The following is a 7,441-nucleotide window of genomic DNA, read 5'->3' as shown; positions in this document are numbered from 1 at the left end:
CTATCTGAGAAGGATTACAGGAGAAATTATGAATAATATTTCTGGAGCATTCTTAGCTCCTTATGATTGGTATTCTCTGGCTCGTGCAACTCTGGATGGAGGAGATTATTTACTATGGAAGGGAAATATTTTGGAGAAATGTCAGGAGCAAGCCCACGCAAACCGCGGGCTGAATGCTCAAATAACTTATGAAAGGCAAGCAGGAGGTGCGGGAAGGGAGACACGTGGTGATCCTGTTCCCGTCCCGAGTGAGCTAGGAAAAGTCTCCTTGTTGCCATGAAAAGTGTTACAAAATTTAGAAATGTGTCTGGGGGAGGACTGAAGATGGCTCCCGGCAGGAAGGTAGGGAGGGAGAGAGTGTGAGAGTGGGAGGGAGTGATAGAGGAGTGTGTGGACATGTGTGGTGTGTGTATGAGCTACGGAGAGTTAAATTCTGCAGGTCTTCTTAAGGGCTGCCAAACCGGGCAGTCTTAGACGGCGGAGCCCGGCTCCCAGCGCGGACACTCCTGAGCGGCCAGCGCGGGCACAGAGACCACGCCATCTTGAGAAACAGAGTTGCTTGAGACTAGGATCCTGGCCTCAGCACCACCCAGTCTGGTCTCAGAAGCAAACCAGGACCCTGCAGCCAATGGGGACAGAGACCTGCGACCACAGCTACAGACCCACAGACACTACGAATCCAGACATCCCAGCCACCCATTTCTGTGAGTAACAGAGCCCCTCCCCCTCCCCACAGGCTCGTGGGCAGTGCCATAGTAACTGATAGACCCGCCCCTCACAGGGTGCACAGAGCTGCTACAGGAATTTGAGCCTGAGAGTGCGGGGACACTGGGAATCTGTTCCCCACAGCGCAATCGGGCGACCAAACCCAAAGCCCATGCAGGGCGGCAGTGCCACCTGACTTCGATTCTGGGCAAGTGCTCACTGAAGTCCCCCAAGCTGACAAGGACCCCCGATTCTCCCAGCGGGAGGCAGCACTAAGCACCAGTGAACTTGACTCTGTTTCTTATCACATGCGCTTGGGATCCCTGATTCCCAGTGCATTCACACTAAGAGCCAGTGATTCCAATTCTTGGTGCATGTGCACACAGGGACCCTGATTCTCAGTGTGAGGCTGAGATACTGGATTCTTGGGGAACTCTGACTCCTGGCACATGCTAGGGGGCTCTGATTTTCAACACACGTCAGGGGGGTCTCTGTTTCAGTGTGGTGCAGGCGGGGTCTCTGATTCTAGGTGCGCACAAGAGGCCACACTGAGCTCTGAGAACGTTGGCTCTGGGCGGGCCTGGTTCCCACCAACCCATGACAGCCACACATCTTAGTGTCAGAGCTCTTCAGTGACACTAGGGTGGTGAGAAGCTCCCACTGCACAAGGCCCAGGCCCAGGCAACTCGACATTTGAACCTTCTGGTGATAGTCAAAATGGAGAGACGACATAATCCCCAGAGGAAAGAAAATGAGGAGTTGCCAAGAAAGGAAATTAGTGAGATTGAAGCATGCAACATGTCAGAAAAAGAATTCAGAGTAATGGTTGTATAATTCATTCACCAGATGGATAAGAAAAATCAACAACCTATGCAAGAATCAGGAAGAAATGAAAAGTGATATAGCTACAATCAAAAACACCATGGAAGGTTTCAACAGTAGACTAGAAGAAACAGAGGACCAAATTAGTGAGTTAGAAGATAAGGTAGTGAAACAAGCTCAATCTGAACAGCAACTGGAGAAAAAAATTAAAAAGCAGGAGGAGAGCCTAAAGGAGCTTTGGGACAACATGAAATGAAGTAACATATGCATAATAGGGCTGCCAGAAGGACAAGAAGAGCAGCAAGGATTAGAAAATCTGTTTGAAGAAATAATGACAGAAAACTTCCCAGATATGGGGAAGAAAAACGTTACACAAGTACAGAGAGGACCAAGCAAGATGAACCCCAAAAGACCCACACCAAGACACGTCATAATAACGATGGCAAATGTTCACGACAAAGAGAGAATCTTAAAGGCTGCAAGAGAGAGACAGAGAGTTACCTACAAAGGATCCCCCATCAGATTATCAAATGATTTCTCAACAGAAACACATCAAGCTAGAAGGGAATGGAAGGAGGTATACAAAGTGTTGCAAAGCAAAGGGTCCTCTCTCAAGAATACTCTATCCAGCAAGACTATCAATCAAAATTGAAGGGAAAATCAGGAGCTTCACAGACAAAAAAAGGCTAAGGGAGTTTATCACTACAAGCCAGCAATGCAAGAAATGCTAAAGGGAATGCTGTAAAAAGAAGAAATAAAAAGGTAAGAAAGAACACAGGCACAAAAATAGAAATGACTACAAAAAAAGTACCTTTCAATAATAACTTTAAACGTAAATGGACTAAATGCTCCAATCAAAAGGCACAAAATACAACCCAACAAGACACAACGCACAAGGCACTGAACACAAATGTATTCACGATACTAATAACCCCAAATAAAGGTGACCACCAGAGCAAGGAGAATTAGGGGATAAGGAAGAAAGAAGAGAAAAAGAAAAAAGAGAAAAAGTGTGATAAGGAAAACAAAACCTAACTACTGGCTAGAGAGGACTTATAGCCTCAGAGGTCAATTCAGAAACACTGCCACCCAGGGGCTGAACCACAAACTGACTCTTCTGTAAACACAAATAAAGGCAGTCTTGGAAACAAATACTGCCTGGTTTAAAATCAGGACTGTGGTTTACAACACGGAGGAACAGTGTATCGCAGGGAACTTCAACACTCGCCTGAATACCTGACAGGACTAAGGCGTGCCAGACAGAAGAGTAGAGGACCTGAAGCACCTTCACTACTGCACACTATTATTTTTTTCTTTCTTTTTTTTTCACCTTTTACTTACGAAACTAATTTTTTTCTTTTTTCATCACCTGATTTTACCTTTTTAATTACTACATTTTTATTTTTAACCAGTATTATTACTACTACCATTTTACCTTTTTTTAAAGTGTCATTTTATTTTCTCTTTATTTTATTTTGGGATTAGTGTTCTCCATTCTATTTTCATCTTTCCTTTAGCATCATTTCACTCTACCTCAACTTTACCTTTATCCCAAAACTCTCTCCCTCACTTTTCCCCTTTTGTTGTCCTGTTTCTCTTACCCTATTCCTGCTTTAGATTTTCCCTATTCTTTCTTTTTACCCCTTGTTAAAATTTCACCCTACTTATATATCTAATTTCCAATCCCCTGCTCTAAATCCATATACACCTCTCTCTTCTCTTTCTTCACTATCCAAATTTTTTTTCTCTGTTGTTTTGTTGTTGTTTGCTTGATTGTTGAGTATATTGGGGGTTTTTTATGCTTGTTTGTGAGATTGTTTTGCTTTTGCTTTTTATTATTCTGTTGGGGTTTTTTCCCATTATTTTTTTGCTTCTGTTTTCCCTCGCCTCGCTTGATATTAGTTGTTGTTTGTAGTTTTCATTCATCTCTAGGGATCTGTTGCTGGAATCTGTTGGGATTAGTGGCTGTTCTATTGGAGTTTTCTCCCCATATAAATAGTTTCTTCCCCTCTTCTAATTCATTCTCTTTCTTTTCTCTCTTACTTTTTTCCCCCTTTTCCCAACTTCATTTTTGCACCTCCAGATACCATCAGGGACACATGGATTACAGCCAGGGCAGGGCGAGGGAGAGGATAGGATGTTACTAAGAGGAACTTGATTAGATATCAAAGGTTGGGAGAAAGAGAACCTACATCAACTATCAAAGGTGGAGAAGGAGGAGTTTGGCTGAATACCAGGTTGTGTGGGGAGGGAATTTTTCTAAGCTGGCTAGTAGGATTTTCTGGCTATGCTTGGCTCATAGGCCCAGGACAAGACCTCGTCAAGAAGAGGGATCAGATCAGACCAGACTGACTAAAGTCTGGTCAAGGAGAGAGCCTTTGTCAGTATCAGTCAGAATTCTCTAGAGAGACATAACCAATAGTGTTAATTAATTAATTAGCATGGAAAGAGAGAGAAGAAAGGAAGGGAGGTGTGTAGAGAAGGAAAGAGAGCTGGAAGGAAGAGATAAAGAGAGAGAGAGAAAGTGATTTATTTTAAGAAATTGACTCATAATTCTGGAGGTTGGCCCGTAGGCCCAGGGCAATGCACAGGGCAGGCCAGCCAGCTGGAAACCAGGCTGAATTTCTACATGAGAGCCTGAGACAGAGTCTCTTCTGTGGGAAACAGCCTTTTGCTCCCGAGGCCTCACAGTTCGGGTGAAACCCACCCTCCCACCACCACCAATTACGGAGACCTGCTTTACTTAAAGTAAACAGGCCCTAAATGTTCACCACACAGAACACCTGCACGGCAACCTCTAGATTAGTGTGTGACCAGACAACTGGCCCCAGAGTGTAAAATGGACTGTCACAGGGTCCAAAGCACATGGGAGCCCACTGGGCATGTTCAGTCCACTTTGACTTCTGAAGGGTGCTTCCCAGTCTCTGGATTCCATTTTGGGAGAAGACAGTGCAGAGGCCCCCACCTCTCTACAACCTCTCTTTTTATTTATTTATTAGAGGCTTGGTGCATGAATTCATGCATGGGTGGGGTCCGGCCGGCCCACCATGATTGGAGTTGCCCCCTGGTTGAACAGTTGAACTCCTGCTCAAGGGGACAATTTGCGGCCTATGGGATCTTGCTGAAACCGGCTCTCGGACATTCCCCGAGGGATCCCAGATTGTGAGAGGGTGCAGGCCAGGCCAAGGGATCCCATTGGTGCACGATCGGGGCTGGGGAGGGACGCGGGAGGTTGGCCAGCCGGGGAGGGACTGCAGGAGGGCTCCAGGGCATGTCTGCCCCATCTTGCTCGGTCCCAATCGGCCAGACCCCAGCAGCAAGCTAACTTACTGGTCAGAGCGTCTGCCAGCTGGTGGTCAGTGCACATCATAGCAAGCAGTTGAGCAGCCTTAGCATATCATTAGCATATTACACTTTGATTGGTTGAATGGCTGACCTGTCAACCAGACACTTAGCATAGTAGGCTTTTATTATATAGGATTTTTTAATCTTTATTGTTGAAAGTATTACATATGTCCCCCTTTTCCCTCATTTACCTCTCCCAGCCTGCCCCTCCCCCCCACCCCCACCTCAGGCCCTCACCACCTCACTGCTCTGTGTCCCTGGAGTATGCATATATGCAGACAAGTTCTTTGGTTGATCTCTTTCCACCTGTCCACCCTCCCCCACCTTCCCCTCTGAGATTTGACAGTCTGTTCGGTGCGTCTATGTCTCTGGATCTATTTTGTTCATCAGTTTCTGCACAATGTCTTTCTTTACAACTTAGAGGTAAAAATGAGGTAGAATTTACTTGTTCCTTCACCTTAAGTGGACACCTTATTTCTAGAGACTCACTGGTTGAGAACATCTGCCTCCCTCAGGCTCACTGTGGAGCAGTAATATTATGGGCATTTCATGTAGGTGCATCACCAGAAGGAGAAAAAACAATCCCCCAAACCTGAAAGTGGGGTCTTTGGCAAAAATGCTAACACCAATCTAGGCATCGCCATCTTCTTGGGAGCTAAGAACAAAGAATTATTAGGCCAGAGACCCAATAAACAGGGAGACTGCTGTGGGAAGTCCCACTTCGCCCGTGCCTTTGTCTCCTGACTCTCAGGAATGAGCTTTTAGCCTTGGGAACGAAGGGAAATGACCGCAGAAATCCACACCATCCTCCCTCAACAGGAAACTGAGAGAGCATGCTGCTGCTCTGTTGAATTTAACCACAGGAGTCCCCGAGGTACAACTGAGCTCTGAAACCAGGTCCACACTGCTGGGCACTGCAGCTTCCCAGGGCACCCTGTCCACCAAGCAGCCTGCTCCACTGGGTGCCCTGTTCACCGGGTGCCCTGTCCACCAGGCAGCCTGCTCCACCGGGTGCCCTGTCCACCAGGCAGCCTGCTACCACCAGGTGCTCTGTCCAGCCAGGGTGCCCTGTCAACGGACAGCCTTGCTCCACCGAGTTGCCCTGTCCCACCAGACAGCCTGCTCCACCGGGTGCCCTGTCCACCAGGCAGCCTGCTCCACCGGGTGCCCTGTCCACCAGGCAGCCTGCTCCACCGGGTGCCCTGTCCACCAGGCAGCCTGCTCCACCAGGTGCCCTGTCCACCAGGCAGCCTGCTCCACCGGGTGCCCTGTCCACCAGGCAGCCTGCTCCACCGGGTGCCCTGTCCACCAGGCAGCCTGCTCCACCAGGCAGCCTGCTCCACCAGGTGCCCTGTCCACCGGGTGCCCTGTCCACCAGGCAGCCTGCTCCACCGGGTGCCCTGTCCACCAGGCAGCCTGCTCCACCAGGCACCCTGTCCACCAGGCAGCCTGCTCCACCAGGTGCTCTGTCCACCGGGTGCCCTGTCCACCGGACAGCCTGCTCTGCCAGCACACACACAGCAGGTATCTATTGTTAGACAGTGCCCTCAGTTTATTTATATCATGTTCCCCCGGGACCGGCACATGAAAGGCTGGGCTGCCAGATGCCAGGCCTGGCCTCTGCCCTGAGTGCCAACATCCGAGTGGATCAGACTCCACCAGTGGGAATTCCTTCCCTCATTCACTCAAGAGTGGATTTTCAAACAGCCAGTGACCATTAGACATCAGGCCTGCTCTGGGTGCTGGGTATTCAGGGGTGGCCATACAGCCTCCCACCCCACAACCATGCTTGCACACAGACCTCCTGCGGACATTACCGCATGGTCACACGTGTCCGAATGGTCTGCTTCCAGCTCACGCTGACGGTGGGCTCTGACCCTGGCTGCATTGTACACGGTTAAAACATTTGTTGAACAGCATCTCATGGTAGATATGGTTTTCAAAAACAGGAAAATTGTATAAGGGTATATAAAGGAAAAATGATCACTTTCGTATCCACACCAGAGATAACAACTGGTGACATGCTGGTGGATTTCCCTCCTGCTATTTCCCCCATAGAATGTCGGACACCCGCACCTGCTGGGGGAAGAAAGGCTCCTGGGCCCGAGGGAGCCCAGAGCCTCCTCTGAGCACAATGTGGCTCCTTTGTTTCCAGGCCCAAGGAAAGGCAGTGGACTCAGACTCTGTAGAATGTCTGCATGACTCCCAGGAAGGGCGCTGAGGGCGGGGAAGAGCCGCTTCCTTCTGTGGGTGCGGGTGCTGCCCTGAGAACCAGCAGCGTTTTGGTCCCTGAGACAGGCTTGCTGTCCTTGGGGCTGGTGCTGGTGCTGGGGCTGGTGCTGGTGCTGGTGCTGGTGCTGGTGCTGGTGCTGGTGCTGGTGCTGGGACTGGGGCTGGCGCTGGGGCTGGCGCCGGCGCTGGGGCTGGTTCTGGCGCTGGCGCTGGGGCTGGGGCTGGTGCTGGTGCTGGTGCTGGTGCTGGTGCTGGTGCTGGTGCTGGGGCTGGTGCTGGTGCTGGGGCTGGTGCTGGTGCTGGGGCTGGTGCTGCTGGTGCTGGGGCTGGGGCTGGG

The sequence above is a fragment of the Myotis lucifugus genome, unplaced genomic scaffold, assembly GCF_000147115.1.
Source record: "Myotis lucifugus unplaced genomic scaffold, Myoluc2.0 scaffold_299, whole genome shotgun sequence".
Classification (NCBI taxonomy): Eukaryota; Metazoa; Chordata; class Mammalia; order Chiroptera; family Vespertilionidae; genus Myotis; species Myotis lucifugus.
The sequence above is the reverse complement of the archived record's forward strand: the minus strand, read 5'-3'. Positions refer to the sequence as shown.